Source organism: Misgurnus anguillicaudatus, chromosome 6 (assembly GCF_027580225.2).
Source record: "Misgurnus anguillicaudatus chromosome 6, ASM2758022v2, whole genome shotgun sequence".
Lineage (NCBI taxonomy): Eukaryota > Metazoa > Chordata > Actinopteri > Cypriniformes > Cobitidae > Misgurnus > Misgurnus anguillicaudatus.
Window position 1 is genome coordinate 12,776,071 of NC_073342.2, and position 18,431 is coordinate 12,794,501.

General features: G+C 39.9%; 1 long non-coding RNA gene and 1 other non-coding gene across 2 annotated transcripts; both read left to right on the forward strand.

Moving 5' to 3' along the window:
• Positions 1 to 73: 73 nt before the first annotated feature.
• LOC129434099 (uncharacterized) lies at positions 74 to 1,953 on the forward strand. Its single transcript, XR_008640577.2, has 3 exons — positions 74 to 1,556; positions 1,711 to 1,793; positions 1,880 to 1,953. It is a non-coding gene; the product is annotated as an uncharacterized lncRNA (long non-coding RNA).
• Positions 1,954 to 10,989: 9,036 nt separating this feature from the next.
• LOC129434090 (uncharacterized) lies at positions 10,990 to 16,177 on the forward strand. The gene is made up of 5 exons (XR_012369822.1): positions 10,990 to 12,918; positions 13,075 to 13,148; positions 13,240 to 13,359; positions 14,436 to 14,475; positions 14,607 to 16,177. It is a non-coding gene; the product is annotated as an uncharacterized protein (transcript).
• The last annotated feature ends 2,254 nt before the right edge of the window (positions 16,178 to 18,431 follow it).

Below are 18,431 nucleotides of genomic sequence, written 5' to 3' on the forward strand. Positions count from 1 at the left end.
GACCTGAGTTTAATTGGGAAATATAACTAGTTTTAAGAAACATACAGTACTAAAAACATTATTATGTGCATTTTGAGGCAAAACAAAGGGCACTGATGTATTTAAGATATGTCAGTGCAAGTTGTTTTCAGTTTGGACAGCTCTTACATTTATTTTAGTCTAGGACTAGTCTAATCCCTGTCCGGGAAACCGCCCCTATATGTTTTAGTCTTTAGTTTTATTTAATTATTACATCGTTTAATTAATCCTGACTGCTAAAAACTTTGTACAACACGTTACATTTGATACATTAAGAGAGAGTTAATGTACAGATTTATAGATGACTTAGCTTTAAATTTAATTTCTGTTGCGCTTCTGTTTGGGCTGTGAGATTTGTCGATTTTGGGTCCGTAATATTACATGATGGATTCTGACACTATTGAGTAGTTTCACCATGTATACAAGAGTGGTTTTGCACTTTTTCAATTCACACACAACTTCCCTGCACCCACTATTGTACACCTGCATGCCGCTATTTAAGCCGTGCGCTTCAGTCCAAAATGGCAACAGCGGGACAGCAGTGCCATCTAGTGATCTAGTGTCAAAATTGCCACTGAGTTTTGCCTCTTGGTACTTCTGTACTCCTTGGTATAAGTGCACCCATAAACACACACCCTTTCATCCTCATGTTTGCTCTTAGTAATAAAACCAATTATGCAAACATCAAGCAGGATATTGATTTTAGACAGCATTAAATCAAATATTGAAGAAAGTTAAATGATTACAGATGCAAAATTAGGCTTCAAAAGTTACATTAGAATTTTGTCCTAGGGTAGCATACAGTACTGTAACAATTATACTGGGAATCCATTGTTATATTTACACTTGATAAAATACAGGATTATTTTCAATCCCACAATGGGGCAAAAAGGGATGAGCCCTGCCCATGGGTTCCTTGCAAAAATTACATAAATTTGGGTGTCCTTGCCATCATAAAGATGAATAAACCTTTGGTTTTAAGCATTGTTGGGTCTTTTCGACCCAACCTTGAGTTGAAATAACCCAGCATTTTTTGCTAATATTAAACAATATTTTAGCCATAAATAAGCTAAATAAACATAAATAATATCTTCAGATTCACCTTGCTGAGAAGTACAGAGGTCACACATGAGAAAAATTCAATGGCAACAAGACTGATGACATGAATTAACTAATTTAAGGTAAATCAGGGAAACACCTTTTTTTACTTGTTTTAAATACAGTAAGTATTTTTTAAGCTTCTGTGCATTTGGCAAACACATATTCAAGGTCAACAAAAGCCATCTTCATATGTCAACTTTATAAATAGATCACCTGTATGTGTCATGCTGTGAATCAGACTGGATGTAAGTAGAAATTTTCTTAATTGATAAACACACACGGTATAAAAGTAAACTGGTGAGTAACTTAACTTCAAATAATAAAGTCCTTGTTTGCAGGAAACGGATGATGGTCAGACTGGGCGGTATGGAGCGATCATGTAAGTGGAGCAGAGTCTAGTGATCAGTGATGAGACCAGACGATGACTGAGTGAGCAGGTGAGTGTTTTAAAGGGGTATGGTGATTGGGCACAGGTGATGTTGATCAGTATTCAGGGGAATGTGAGCGAGTGGAAGGAGTGAATGAAGATGTAGATGGCTGTGGAGATGGAATCTTGCCAGTATGATTAACATGACGTGTTATACCTCTCAGATCCAGAGACATGGAAGGTGTCCATATCAACCGAACCCTGTGAGGAAGTTTCACTTTCCCCCAGCGATCAGTGTGAAAACCAGGTACAATGACAAAAGTAAAAATGTTAAAAGTATTGAAAAAGTGCTACCTTTGCCTGGGGTGTCTAATACGAATTTTAATCCCACAGATTGACATTTGTAAGCAGTATCTGAACAGTTCAAGGTTTGATGACTGTCGCCATGTGATGGACCTGAGTTCATTGATGGAAAAACCTTCAGCTTTAATGGCAACTGTGACTACATCCTCACTAAGGTCAGTGACTGTCAATACATGTGGACATTTTTCCCACTGTACAATCAAATGATGGGAGAGGCAGGCCTTCCGTTATGGGGATAGAATTTATATTTAAAGAGTTTGGTTCCAAAACGTGATAAATGCCTTTTTTTAAATGAGTTACCACCAAAATCAGTATTGTATCAGGTCAGTATTAAAAAGTACATTCTTAATTTTATGCAAAATCCGATACCCGCTGTGTTATTTTGTCATCTTTTCTCTCTTTTTCCCCAAAACATAAATGCCAGTCCTCCTTCTCTGCAGAATGCAATAAATAAGCTCAACAAATAAGAGTACACCATTACCATACTTTCACTACTTAGAACATCTAAGCATATTCGAAGAGGCGAACAGGAGGTCTGCGATTGGATCTAGTAGGATATCTCGGTGAAATGTTACACGTGTCAATATCTTCCATCTCGTTTTCAAAACGTATATCCAACAATGGATCTGAAGTGCCCTGCTTAAGTTTTTTAAAGAAAGAACAATTCCTTGTGACAAAATGTCCATTTATTTTTGCGGTTACCATGGTGCCTTTGACCTTAGTGACCACAAGTGGCTTTACATTGTATGGTGTTGTTAGTTTGTTGTAATAATAAAAATAATACATTTTATTTATAATACGCTTTTCTAAAACCCAAAGCGCTACAAAGAAAATAAAACAAGTAAAATATAAATAGAACAAATAAAATACAAAAGAACAAAATAATCATTACAGTACAACACCGTAAAATACTAATCACAAAAGTCTATGTAGGCAATTTTAAATAGATGTGTTTTTAACAACTTCTTGAAGCTGGCTAATGTAGGAGCATCTCTAACAGACAGAGGAAGCGCGTTCCAAAACCTGGGTGCCGCAAAGGAGAAAGCTCTCTCCCCAATAGATTTTAATCTACAGGGAGGCTGCTGAAGAGTAAGAGAGTCCATAGACCGGAGGGAACAAGAAGGCGCGTACTGGCTGACTAAGTCACAAATATAAGAAGGTGCTATTTCTTGCACAGCTTTAGTGTAAGTGTTTTAAAAGCAATGCATGACTGGACAGGTACCCAATGCCAACTATAAAGCACACCTGTAATGTGCTGACGTGGTGAAGTATATGTAAGCACACGTGCTGCTGAATTCTGAATGTCCTGCAGGCGTTTTATAGATTTAGCAGGTAACCAACAAAAAGTGGTTGTGTTTCTGCTGACGAAATAGAACGGAGTCTCCAGGTTCAATGGCAGAGTGTGTGGCATGTCATTGTGTGTCTGACAGAGCTTTCATTTTGTCCTTTGCCATTTTGTCTCTTTTGCGGATGTCAGCGTCGACTCAGCAGCAATGGTACTTGGGAGTGCTAAAGGTATTTTTGTTTGCATCTTCCTTTGAAAGAACAGCTCTGCAGGTGAAGTCTCTGTTGTATTCTGAGGTGTAGATTTGTACTCACAAAGGAACACATTAAGCTGTTGCTTCCAAGGGATGCCTTGAACTTGTGCAGTGCGAATATCTTTCCCTAGAGTGCGCATGAATCGCTCAGCTGTGGCATTTGCTTGTGGCCAGAGAGAGGGTTATTTTCCTATGGCGGAAACCAAGAGTTTCAGCAAACTGAGAGAACATTTTGCTATTGAACGGAGGGCTGTTGTCAATTTTGAGCACACTGAAAATTCCCATCAAAATGGTTTTCAACAATAAGATTACGAAGATGTTGAGAGTTCTTTGCTTTTACCCATCATGAAGTCTTTCATTTGTGCCACCTGGGTAATAAGAAGCATTTATAGGCCATCAATTAGGACTAAAGCAGCTAATATCAATTAGTACTGATAGGGGGCAGGGTTTCTCTCTCAATACTGACAGATTTCAGGTGATCTCTTGGCTTTCAATGGCATTTTGCACATTCATGTGTTCAATACTTATTCCCTGTGTCATTTCACTTTATTTATTATGACTCAACTTGTAGACTTAAATGTCCTGATTCTTTGTATGAATTAAATATTTTAGGGCTCGCAAAATTTTTAAATCCCTGGTAGACCTTCAGGCAGGCATTCTTTAGTTTTTGGTAGCCCGAAATGAAATGAAGTAGCCCAAATAAAGAACACATTATTTTTAATGTAGAACATTGTAAAAGATACAAAACATCAATCAAAAAACATTTTCAAAACACAAATAACAAAAATAGTATAAAATAACTAAATTGCAATCAAGTATTTGGTCCTCACTGAGACTGAACTGAAATTTCTATGAACTTGTAAGAACAATATAGAACATTAATTATTCTGTGTCAGATTCTGAATCTAAGGTATCAACTGTCACAGTTGGGAATATGGCACTTGATGTTGAGGGCATAGCATCTTCTTCATAAGCTTTCTCCTCCTGTACATCTTTCTCCACTTCTTTGCTCCTTGTTCCTGTTGTTCTTGTTTTATGTTCCAGGTGTCTTGAACCTTTTCCAGAAAACATCCAGGAACGAATGGCCTTGTCAGGGCAAAATACACTAGTCAACGTTTGAAGTGGATCAGGTTCATAAGGTTCATAAAAGTTGTCCAAAAACAAGAATGCATATTATTTAATATTTTAATACAACTTTTATGAAAGGTTTTGATCCACTTCAAATGTTGACTAGTATAGTTCAACTGATTCTCCATTTATGGAGAATTGCATGCAGTCATTCAGTGTTTCAGGCTGTAGAGAAGTGTGATGTGTTGTTTTCACTCTGTTCATGCAAGAAAATCCTCTTTCGCAGATGGCTGTTGATGGACTAAGGGTCAGCATTAATTTCACCAGCAACAAGATATGAGAGAGGTGTTCTGGATTCTCAGAGAGGAGATCCTTGTACAAACCATCTAGCTTGCTACCACGGTGTTGTGCAAGCCACATTTTTAGATCCATCCATTCTTGTGGAATTTTCTTTTTTTCTTCCTTGTTTAGCAAACTGGCAAAATGTGTGACAAGATAATTGACCTCTTCATCCCCATAATATGCCAGCTCTTCTCTGTGGTGGGGAAGGGTCAAAAACTTTGAAACAAGAGAGAGGCTATTCAGACAGATTTTTAAATCTGCTGTCCATGTCCTTAACTGTAGTGTCAATAATCTTCTGAATCTCTGCACCAGTGTCTTTGTCTGTGCCTTCACCTCTTCTTGCAGGTCGTTGGCTTTTGTTAGCTGAGTTTCACAGTAGCAAATACTGCCATCCTCTTTTACTGTTAACTTTGTGTCCAAGGTTTTCTGGTATTCTCCTGGTTTTGTTTTCAGGGTAAGCGTGCTCTCAACTAACTGATTTGTTCGTGTGATGTTTAAGTTGTCATACTGAAAATCAGTACTGCACTTGGATAAGATGGTGCTGTAGTCCAACATGAAATGCAGGAAACAAACAAATTTCTCAGTCTTCATCTCCTGCACCACCTCCTTTGCTTTGGCAGCATCCTCTGACTTTATTTCACTTCCTCCTGCCATATTCTCCATATGAACAACAGTGGAACTGTAATTTTTTTCCACAGCCTTTAGACATCTTAGTCTGTTTGGAAGACATTTTGTGCTCTTTGGTCCACTGAAATTTGCCACTTTCTCATTTAGCAGTTCACACGACGGGCAGGGGAAAAAACATTCTGGTAGCCCGACTGGAACATGCAATAGCCCAAGGACGTCGGGCTAGCGATTTTGCGAGCCCTGTATTTGGTTTGATTGCTACATCTGGTGGAAATTTTGTGTCAATTGCCCACTTAGAAATCCCCTTACTGATAAAAATGCTGATGCGTCAAATACTTATTTTCCCAGCTATATCCTCCTGGAATTATAGATTACTGCACCACCTTTGGAAGTGATATTTGTTTTGGTGGAACATGTTTGTCAAATGGGAAAATTGAAATACATATTTTTGAACGCATAAATACATCAACTTCAACACCCTTCACTTTTTTAAATAGAAATGTCACCACTAAACCCACAACAACAGAGACATCTACAACCACAACAATAACAGAAACACCAATGACAACAATTACTCCTATAACACCAACCCCCACAACAACAGAACACGAATATTATCACAACAACAGAGACTCCAACGACAACATAAACTACTGAAACACCCACAACAAAAGAGACAACAACCACTGCTACCACAACAACAGAGACACCACCAACAACAACAACTACTAAAACCCACAACAACAGAGACAAAAACAACCACTCCTACAACAACAACTGTTACTGTAAAACCAACACCCATAACAGCAGAGACACCAACGGCAACAACAACTCCTACAACAACAACTACTGTAACACCAACACAGCAACCGACACCAACAACAACCACTCCTACAACAACAACTACTGTAACACCAACTCCCACAACACCAGAGAAAACAACATCCACAACTAGGGTGGCCATTCATGCCAGTTCCGCCGGACACGTCCCAAACAGGATTTTGGGTGCGTTTTCCAGAAGTCTGGTCGACCACATATGTCATCAAGGTTTCATATTTTGGGTTCAATTTCAGAAAAGCAACTGTTACATTTCAAGGTAAGAATAAAACTACAATGATTGTATGTCTTAAAAGAAATAAATCTTAATTTTCTTATGTATTTTAACTGAAATGTGAGATAATTTCACATAATTTCACATGTTCACTTCCATACAGATGGTCTTACAAACCTGCTCTTCAATATTATATAGATAGAAAACATATAGATGGCTGTGGATCAAAAGGAGTGATCTGTGGACAACACATGCTACCTAGACACAATTGGGGACTGATCTCCCTTGGCTGGGTGCCTGGGAGAGGGTGTATGTTGTTGAAAGACCCGAAACACCCAAGGTGACATCACTGATTATGTGTCTAGGTTGCACCAGTAAGATGTATACAATATCTGGAAATACTACTTTATTGTCCTAACTAGGGCCTAGCCTTGGTTTATCTTAACCTCTTTTGACATTTTAGATTTTGTGACAGTACCTCAAATGACTATAGAGTTCCTAATGGAACAATTCACCCATTGCATGAGTACATGGCAGGATTGTGGGCAGTACATTCAAATTGCACAACCCCACCACCTCCAACAAAGCGTCTTACTCCCACCTGCAAACCAAAAATATGATTAGTGCCACATGAACTTCCAGGTGCTCTGTGGTGCTCAGGTAAGTGCAGTGTTGGATAAGATTGAAGCCATTGACTTAAATTGAGAGGTGAGGAAGTAAGTTGGGTTAATGTGCTGCTTCAGAATTATCATGCAGTGTTTTCCGCACATGAGGGTGATCTGGGGTGCACCAACTTGATTGCTAATATGTCCAGTTAGACAGCGTTACAGAAGAATACCTCCCTCAGAGAATGAGGACGTAAAAGCCCATATTAACCAGCTGTTTGAGGCCCAAGTGATCAAGGAAAGTAGTAGTCCTTACGCCTCACCAATAGTCTTGGTAAAGAAGGACGGTAGTCTGCGCATGGAGACCATGGATTTAGCCAGCAGGTACAATCAAGTCCTTATGGCTGTGAGAGATCAACCCAAGACTGCCTTTTGCACCCCTTTCGGGTTATTCGAGTACAACCGTATGCCCTTTGGGCTTTGTAATGCCCCTAGCACCTTTCAACAGCTGATGCAACAGATGTTTGGTGAACAACAAGGTCAATCGCTGTTGCTATATCTTGATGACATTGTAGTAGTGTTTTTGTCATCTGTGGCTCAACATCTGATGCAGCTGGAAGTTGTTTTGAATCGATTAGAGCAGGGGGGATAAAAGGCTAGGCTAGAGAAATGCTATTTTTTTCAGAAAGAGGTCAAATATTTTGGGCATGTGATCTCCTCTGAGGGGGTGTACACAGACCTTAGTAAAGTTAAGGCAGTGTCACAGTGGCTACCAGAGAGTTGATACCAGAGACTGTTGGTGAGTTGCGTTCCTTTTTGGTGGTTATTATCATCGATTTGTTGAGGGTTTTGCAAAATTTGCGACCCCATTGCATCAGTTGGTGGCTGGGACCGACCAGTGCCAACAGAGTTTTGAGGGTCTGAGAAGTAAACTCACATCAGCATCTGTTTTAGCATATGCAGACTTCTCCCGACCTTTTATCCTATGCTAGTCACAATCTTCGGCCCACTGAGCGCAACATGTCTACTAACAGCTCCAGGAAATTGGAGTTTATTGTGCTTAAGTGGGCCATGACTGAAAAATTTATTGAATATCTATTAGGGCAGAAATGTATAATTTTTATGGACAACATCCCCCTAAGTCATTTGGCATCTGCTAAGCTTGGCACTACAGAACAGCACTGGGCTCCACAACTGGCCTCCTTTGATTTTGAGATCAGGTATAAGTCATGGAGAAGTAATAAGAACTTGGATGCTCTCTCGCGACAACATCCACCATGCTCCCTTAATTAGGGTTTGGATATTGAGAGCCTTGGCACTAATGTTCCATTGGAGGAACATCAAGCCTTGGAAGATAGGGTGGTTCTTCCAGTTACCCAGGCAGTCATGAAGTAGTACCAGGTACTGTATATGATTGGGTGGTAGAACAATAAGCCTGGCTTCAGGTTGCTTTTGATGGGGCTTGTGAACGTTTAACCCAGGCCGCAGACCGCCGTAAGGGCAACCATGATCAAGATGTTTGTGATGTTCCGTTGAAGGAAGGCCAGCTGGTGTACCTCCATGATTATGGTAAGAGGGGTCATCAGAAAATTCAGGATTTATGGAGCTCTGTTGTACATCAGGTAGTGAGAGCGCCCAAGATGGGTAGTGTTGTGTATTCAGTAGCACCAATGGATGAGACAGATAAAATTAAACATGTTCATCGATCCTCATTGAAAGCATGCATTCGGAGGGAGTCATTAGTATCTGAAGGTAATCAGAGCCAACAAAGTTCTGAAGTTAACCCTCCATTGGAAAAAGTGAGTGTGCAGGTGGATGAGGCTGATGAAGCAGAATGGTTGTTGGTCATTCCGGGGGGACATCAAGAACAAGTGGCATCAGGGTCTGCTGAATTAGCTTATGCAGAATTGTCCTCCACATGTTCAGTAGTACCATCAGGAGTTGTGCCAGCAGTATCCGCAGCGCCTGATTTGGGGGTAAGACAAGCTAGTGGGTTATCTGCAGATTCATTAGTAATTGTTCCGTCTGTTAGAGAAGAGAATGGGGGTCCACGGCCGCAATGAACTACAGCTGACCACCACTCATGTTCATCATCTTCCTCGGACTGTAGGTAGGGTAGTGACTGCGGGTCATACAGCCTCTACTGTAGTTTCAGCTATTTTAGGCCATGGGATTAGGTTGATCATCGGGGCGACTATGCAAGACCTTGGGAGCGGACTGTGGCAGTTAGAGAGACGTAAGCTCATTATGGCAGTTATTTATCAATTAGTTGGGGCCGATAGAGGGGGTTGGATGACGTGTAAATAAAGATACATGTGTGTGTGACTTGGGCGAGTGTCATTTTCAGGTTACAGTTGAACAGTTGGACAGTTGAAGACTGGAAAAATGTTGTCTGGTCTGATGAGTCTTGATTTCTGTTGAGACATTCAGATGGTAAAGTCAGAATTTGGCATAAACAGAATGAGAACATGGATCCATCATGCTTTGTTACCACTGTGCAGGCTGGTGGTGTAATGGTGTGGGGGATGTTTTCTTGGCACACTTTAGGCCCCTTAGAGCGAATTGGGCATTGTTTAAATGCCATGGCCTACCTGAGCATTGTTTCTGACCATGACCATTGTTTTTTATATTCTGGTTTCATCTGCTTACCTGCAAATAATATGCTTTTTAAGGTTTGTACTGAACTTTTCCTTTGTACTGAACTTTTGTTTTTTTATATCTTAATGCCTTATGGCTGCGCCGCGTAATACATCATTGTCTTTATGTTTCCTTATGTGAAACACTTAACGCAAAACTTTTATATGCTGGGCTCATCTACTAGCAACCTATTCTATATAAGGTATGTATTATTGCAGTCCTAATGCATTAAGTCGTGTTCGATGGAATAATTGATGCACTTGTCGCCTGAGATAAAGACGAACATGACCCGAAACGATCTCCACCATCGGTCAAATATTTCATCTCCATCTGAGTTTGTTTTCCATTAAAAATGTTATGAATATAATGACACCTGTCTGGCCATATGTGAAACCAGTATCAACTTTGACAATGCCAGTGTTTAAACAGTGTTTTTAGAATTTAATAAAAATTGCATTTGGTAAAAAAAAATATTTCTCAATCCAAAAGTATATTTTAAATATATGCTTAATAAGTTCATTTTATAACGTTATAACTATATTTTTTAAGTTGAAACAAATTTTAACCTTTTTAAAACAGGTTTCGTTTACAGGTTCGTAACACAAAGTTTTTCTTCAAATGCGACGTAAATATATTTCCTTGAATTCAAATATATGAAGGGCTAAATATATATTTTAATGCTTTAAAATGCTTATATACCTCTCTTGGATCTTGTCGTTGCCATTGAACATTTATATTTTATGTCAACTAGTTTCCTCTCAAAAATGATTTTAAAGAAAAAAAGGGATATAGAGGTATCTTCTTTTTACCAGATGTCTTGCAAATAAATTCTCTATGATTTTTGTTAGCAAAACAAATTATTGCTGACTTGAGGACCTCGTGCTAGCCACGCATTGATGTGCATGAGGTGTGTGTTTGTCTGCATGTATGATGCGACTGGCTGCTGCCTGTCAATGTGTTGCAGTAAAATAACAGGAGGGGGAGACAGTGAGACATTAATTAATTTCTCCTCTCAATATATATAAATTAAATATATTTATTTTGTAAGTAGCGTTTTTTGGAAATGCAGGTTTCAATCAGACAGCAACAATATTTTCCTTGCGTTTTGTAATGTCAATTCATATTAAATCATATGCAGACCACATTATGCCCAGTAAAACTAAGGGTTGTACGCTCCATATATGGTTGTTTCGGGGAGGAGATGGGAGATACATTTTTTAAGGTAAGTGGTTGCAATCAATTTATTTAAGCTACATTTAAACAAAAGTTTTATATTTAATTTTACGTTACTAATCTTTTTTGTTTAAATGTAGCTTAAATAAATTGATTGCAACCACTTACCTTAAAAAATTGATTAAATTCAATTATGTTTACTGCATTAACAATGTCTCTGGGCAAAATATTCCAACCAGACATGGCTCTATAAAACATGGTCCTCTTTCCATAATTAGTTTTTACTTTAGGTAGTATAAACCTTCCTTCTGTAGCATATCTAGTGGCATAATGATGTTCATCAGAACTAAAGCATAGCCTACAATAAAGTACTTTGGGTAATTTAGATAAAATTATATTTCTTGTTAAATTTAACAGGGAAACTGTAAATCTTTCTTTTACCTTTAACCAAGAAAGTGTATTATACATCCAATTCACATTAGTTCTGAATGGACACTGAAGTACACATCGCTTGTCTGTAGTACCTGCTCAACGCACATATCTTTAACTACTAGATTCAATTTCGGTTCACTCAACAACATATGTCTGGTACCAAAAACAATACTTTTTGTCTTGCCAAAATTGAATACTAACTTATTATTTGTAACCCACTCTACCACAGACTTTAGTTCATCCAATAACACAATTTCAAGATCTTCAATTGTTTCTTGAGATGAGTAGATAGTTGAATCATCAGCATACATAGCTATTTTTCCTTTCTTTAAATGTAATGGCAAATCATTTGTATATATAGAAAACAGGAGAGGTCCTAAACAACTGCCATGTGATACTCCACAGTAAACTGCTCTTTCATTTGAAAAACTTCCATTAAAAATAGCTGTCTGCCTCCTATTTACTAAATAACTTTGAAACCAAATTGTTGCTGCAGAACTGAAACCATAACAGTGCAATTTTCTCAATAAAAGATTATGATCAATCAAATCAAAAGCAGAGCTAAAATCTAACAGTACTGCTCCTGCCAACTGTTTATTATCTAATGCATCTAGCCAGTCATTTGTCATTTGAGCCATAGCAGTGGTGGTTGAATGACCTGCTCTATAGGCATGTTGAAATTCTGTATTTAAATTATAATCATCAAAATATTTCTGAATTTGTTCACCCACAATCTTCTCCATAATTTTGCTTAAGGCAGGCAGCAAACGAATCAGTCTACAGTTGGGACCACCGAAAGTAGATGCATTTTTTGGTAATGGTACAATTTTGGATATTTTCCAATCCTGAGGATAAACCCCTGTATTTAAACTCAACAAATTTAAACAATTTAGAATCAATATTATCTTTGCATTGTAACATTACCAAACTGAAAATTACAGTTATTTTCCTTCATAATACTATTTCTTATTGAGGCCTCTGATTTAATATTTTCAGTCTGCTCCATATCACCCCTTATTTTTCCAACTTTATCACAAAAATAGTTATTTAAATGATGGGAGGTGTGGGAGTGGTCATCATTACATTTACATGGTCAAGTTGTGGTTTCATTTACGTTGTTTATTGTTATTTGTTTATTATTTTGAGTCAATTTATTTTATATTTGTAGGAGCTGCAGGCCTTTGTGGAGAGCAAGGGTAAAGTTTCCCTTTAGGTGGTGAAGGTGTTTCCTTCTGTTATTGTCTTTTCTGGACCATCTGGTATTTGTTGTCCCACTTTTTTATAGTAAATGCATCTTAAACCTTTGTCATTAAACTTGAAATAAATATTTCAATTTTTACACCAGTATGTTTTGTCTCCGTGGTTTATTTTGCCACAGAGTGGGGAACCTGTGCATAGTTTTTAAGTAAATTCCTTGGGTGAAATTCCTGGGGTGGCGTAGTCAGGCATGGTCTAACCCTTTGGGTTACTAATTTATTTATTGTTACCTTCCTTCTGCCATCAGGCCACACCTGCAAGCAATGTAACTGTGGAATGGATAAAGATCCGTTTCATACGGTTACTTGTGTTGATCTAACCTGCACACCTTGTGCTGAGGTAATAATTACAATTTATGTTTGCGATCAATATATTAAAATTGTTTTATAATATCAACTTTTAATATACATGAATTGGTAGATTTTAAGTGCTGTATTTGAAAATGTATATGTGCCAGTGAAATAATAAAACTATACACTTGTAATGCATTCCAAGGGCTTCAAAGAGGTGAAGGTAAACAAAAAGCCTGCATATACAATGCAGCAAACAACACCCAACTAATTATACAGGTACACATTTCCATGCTCATTGAGTTGACCATAAAAAGAAAGTCATTGTGTTTGTCAATATTCATGTATGCTATCTGCTCTTACAATTTAGGTTGGAGAAGTGCTCACGCAGAAATGTGAGAGCATTTCCTGCCAGCGAATTAATGACACGTTTGTGCCGGTGAAGGCAGTAAAAACCTGCCCTGAATACAATTCAAATGATTGTGTCCCTGTGAGTAAATATCTGTAACTTACAAGACATGTAACCCTGCCTGCATGAGAAAACCTAGCTGAAGTCATTTTTGTGATTTAAAGAACAGAAAATATAACCTTGATAACTTTAAAGGGCACACATTATGCCCATTTTTATAAGATGTAATATACGTCTCTGATGTGCAAATATGTGTCTGTAAAGTTTCTGCTTACAATACCCACAGATAATTTATCCAAAGTGCCTCTATTTGGGTAGAAGCCAAATTGTGCTGTTTTCGTGTCTGTAACTTTAAATGCAAATGAGCTACTGCTCCTCACTCCTTTAACAAAAGAAACAGTGAGCGTTTTTGGTTAAAATAGATCTGATTCATGTGAATACAGTTTGAGACAATACTATCTCACTTTTGAAATGGTGGACAGTGTACAACTTGCTGAGGATGGAAACTATGGTAATGCAGTGGCTGAGGCCGGGGTTTATCAGTGTGACATCACATTAACAAAATAATGCTTTGCTTTAATGGGAACTTTCCATTGTAGGGTTGTGGTTTTTAACACAACAACCCTACAATTTTGCATAATAGGTCGATTTTGCATAATTGATGCCCTTTAATATTGACTGACTAAGGCAGGGCTCCATACAAAAAAATCCACTAAGGAGCAACTGGCTCCTGTGAGGCGAGTAACAGGCACCACATTTATGAATTTTATTAAAAAACAAAAGTATTAAAAACAAGCCTCCATAGTTGAAGTACCCTTTAAACGGGAAGTTTACCACTTTTGAAATATTAAAATACTTTACCTTAACACCAGTTTAACACGTAGCCATCTATGAACAAAACATTTTAATGTTTACTTTTCCAAATTAGTGTAAACACTGCGGCTCTTTCTTAAACCATTCTGGGCGTTCAAAACATTGCTGGCTTTATCATTGACATACTGTAAACACGGGGTGGGGCTATCTGTAATTATTTACATTAATTGGGCGGTAGTGCATCAGATGCCATTAGTGTCGCTGGTATTACAGAAATGACAACTCACCTGGGTATAAACATGTCATGCTGACGTCTGAACAAACTTCTATTTGTGTCCTTGCAGGGAACTGAGACATCAGACGCGGATGGATGCTGCAAGACCTGTAAGACAAGAAATAACTATATAAACTAACTGTATTAATTTTAATAAGAAAATGATTAAATGAACTTCACAAAACACAATGCATGAGATATATTGTTCATGACACAAGCTTACATGTCTCTTGCATGTCAGGTGAGCACAGTAACTGTGTTCGAGTGAGAAATACTACCCAAATCCATGTGAAAGGCTGCACCTCCATTGGGCCTATAGAAGTGACTTTCTGAAGTGGCCACTGTGACAGCCAGTCAATGTGAGAGCATACACGCACGCACCTGTTCGATAACAAACAACAAGACTTATGAGTTCTCTAATAAACCTCTTAGTCTTGCCTCATTTCACATAATATATAGTCCCTAACAAAATGATGCACAGCTGCTCTTGTTGCCGAGAGAGCAGAACCAGCACTAAACAAGTGAAGCTGAAGTGTCCTGATAACAGCGAGATCATGTACAACTACGGCTACACTGAGAGCTGTGAATGCACACCAACAAAGTGCATAGACTAGAATACTTGTCGCATAAAATGTCTTTCAGCTTTTGCCTTGATTACTGTTGATTTAAACATTATCTGTTGAATAAGAAAGCAATTATAAATGAATGTAAGCGATTGTGCATAATTAACAAACATTACTTTGGTAAAAATTCCACTACACAGCTTTTTGTTTGTAGTTTGACTTTAATAGGGTTCTAAGGGAATTTCATTTCCTGCTTTATCCTGTCTATAGTAATGAATGATGAATCCAATAAAGCAAAATAAACTGCAACAGCTAAAATCTTTCTGAGTGGCTCTTCGATTAAGCAAACATTTTTTACATGAAAATTCAATTACTCCAGTATTTGTGTGTATAATTAATAAAAATATGTGATGTGTTAGCATGACACTTATGGTGTTTTCAACATATGTTGGTGCGCACCGTGGTGCGGCCTCGGAGCGCACCAAAATACATTGTATCATTTTTCAGTTAGTGCGGTCCGTGTTCACATATAATTTTTTTTACTGTACTCGAAATGCCGCACCGTACACCACGTGACAACGGTCAGCCCTACCATTGGTCTCTGACAGCTCTTACCGTCTCATGACCACCCCCATGTTTCCACGACAACCAGCCTGACAGGGAGAGCGCAGCTATCAAGATGTGGAGATAAACGATGCACGTCTTTGCGAAGTTATTTGCTTTAATGGGAAATTGTGTAGCTGTTCTATTAAAGCCGTTCTCACGGAGCCGTTTGCTAAAAAGCCTGTAATGTCACTATTTGTGTGTGGAGGACAGCTATGCATTTATAAAATCATCAGCTCAAACGTAAAGGAGACAGCGAATCTCTGCAACGGACCAGGACTGGCTTGTTTGTTGTTAACCCACAATATAACACCCGGATCACGCCACAACAGAAGCCCAGTGGCTCAAACATGTGGAGAACTTCCTGTATTTGGTTCGGCCCGAGGTCCAGCAGTGTTCACACCACAGGTGGGTCGCCCCAGAGTTCGGCGGCAGCCGCTCCGAGACCACCTGTTTAGAGCCGTCTCAGAGCGGTCGTTTAGTGCGGACCCGAGTGCGGCTGTTGTGTTCACACTGACCCAAACGAACCGTACTCGGAGCGACACGTCATTTGGGCCGACCTAAACAGTGTATATTATGTGAAAACACCCTTTTTTGTTTTTGTGTTTTAAGTTCCCTTTCAGTCGGTCACTACGACTTCATCGTGACCATCAAATTGGGAACACGCTTCGTGGGAGTAGGTATTCCTATCCTACAGCGCCACCCCCATGCGAGTATTTACCGAGCAGCAGGTGCAATACCAAATCAGCCCTTTTTCCTTCAAAAGCTGGCAGATCACTGCATGCTTAAATTGGTTGGAAAACTTAAGCCCTTCAGTGTAGGCTCTCGGATTTCCACCTCTTTACTTTATTTTTAACTGGAGTTTTAAGTGTGTGCGTTGCACTCCCCTGTGGTCATCATCAATTCAGCACAGCATTAAAGAGTGATTTCCCTAAAAGAGTAGCATGAGTTGAATTTGTGTCTTTTAAAAGACAGACATTCTCTTGCGTCACGGCAAGTGCGTCTTTTTAAAGATGTCATTTCATCCATGCAGTTCCAGATTTGGCAAATATATGGGTCCCCGGCATGGCCACGATTGTTGTCTTTCGTGCCTGGGTATAGAGCACACCGAGGCTACGTTCGTGAAGGGCTCATGCTCCATCTGCAAGAGCATGCAAGGTGACCTGGAGACGTAGCGGACTGCTCTTCCCCCACAGTTTTTCAGACAGCACCCACAAGTCAATGTTACTCTCCAGGTCTTCTGAAGAACCTGGGAGCTACGACTGGGCTCATAACCTACCATCCATTCCCTCCTCTATCGCCAGAGGGTGTCAAGCAGCTTGGGTCCGATCCTGGAAACTTGCGTTTGCTGAATCGAGCTCTATACAAGTTGCCATTCAAATCCTGACACCCAAAAGCATATTTAATGCATTCGTCATTACAATTGGTTTGCAGCAATAGACCTGAAGGATGCATACTTTCAGGTCTCGATTCTCCACGACCCCTCGGGCTGCTCCATATGAGACTGCTTCAGCTTTGGCTTCACGACCGAGTCCTGAGGAGATTGTGGCACAGCACCCTTCACCGTGTAACTATCACACCTTCGCTCCGTGGTCAGCCCTATACTTTCTCAGGGCTGGTGTGCTTCTGAGACAGGTCTCCACGCATGCCATTGTATGCACAGATGGTGGGGGGCCACATACGAAAGGCTTGCAGCCTCGGGGGTCTGGAGGGCACCCCAACTGCACTGGCACATAAATTGCCTCGAGTTGCGGGCTGTATATCTTGCTCTTGTCCATTTCAGAAACGAGCTTCAAGGCAAAGATGTATTAGTTTGCACAGACAACACTGTATATCAATCGCCAATGCTTACATAAAAGTTTGGTACTCCCTCACCACCTCGGCAGCCGATGATGTGGAGCATCGGCTGTCAGCCTCTCACTAGATATATTCTCTATAAACCTGTGTTAGGGCTCAGTCACACCGAAAGCGCTTTAAACGCTTGCAAACGCAAGGCGCGACGCACTGCCTTTTTTAAAAAAGAGCAGTGCAGCGCGGCTTTTCATATTGCTAAGCAACCACCGAGTCAGCTGTCTTGTCAATCAAATATTGAAGCGTGAGGGCTCTTTTGCTGTTAACTGTCATATTAGCAGAAACTTTAAAAAGAGAGCGCTTGCTCTGACCTTGTTTGAGGATAAGAGGAGCACAAACACGCAGGAGAGAGTGAGCGAGTGGAGTCCAGTTCTTCAAAGCAACTGTTTAACGTCCCTCGCCACAATGTAAGGCCCGCCTCTCCCCTCATTCGATTGGACAATGGAAGACGCGAATGACGTCAGGCGCTCCTCCGCTCTCAGCGCTCCTTCAAAAACGCGTGCGCGGCAGGCGGCAGAAAACCGCAAGGCGCTCGGCGCGCATAAACAGCGCGCAAACGCGCCCTGCCCATAGAATATCATTCAAAAAAGGCGCCTGCAACTGCCATAAACGCTTTTGGTGTGACTGAGCCCTTAGGCTAGGCGTCCATGTAGGGTTCCTATGTGTGTATTTCCGTAGAGTTCAATTCTACAATGTTTTCCCTTAACAGAGCCCGCTCTGCGTCTCTCTCTCTCTCTTTCGTATGTGATCGGGTGTTTCATGTGCCACCCAAGGGTAACCTTCTTTAAGAGTGGCTTTCGCAGCATTCTAGGTTTGCCCAGACAGGTTCGCTTCCCAGTTTGCCTAGTTCACTATCGTGGGTTAAGGAACAAGTAGTGAACCGCCTTTCTGCAGCAAGCCCAGGTTCCGCCTCTTTCAGATAAAAGTCACGAAAGGTTTACGCAGGCACTGGAAGGGTCTGCTGCAGTGGCATTTTGGTAGGGGTTCCCAATTCATTGGTCACAAAGTGACTTCGTAGTGACCGTCTGAAAGGAAATTTCTTGGTTACG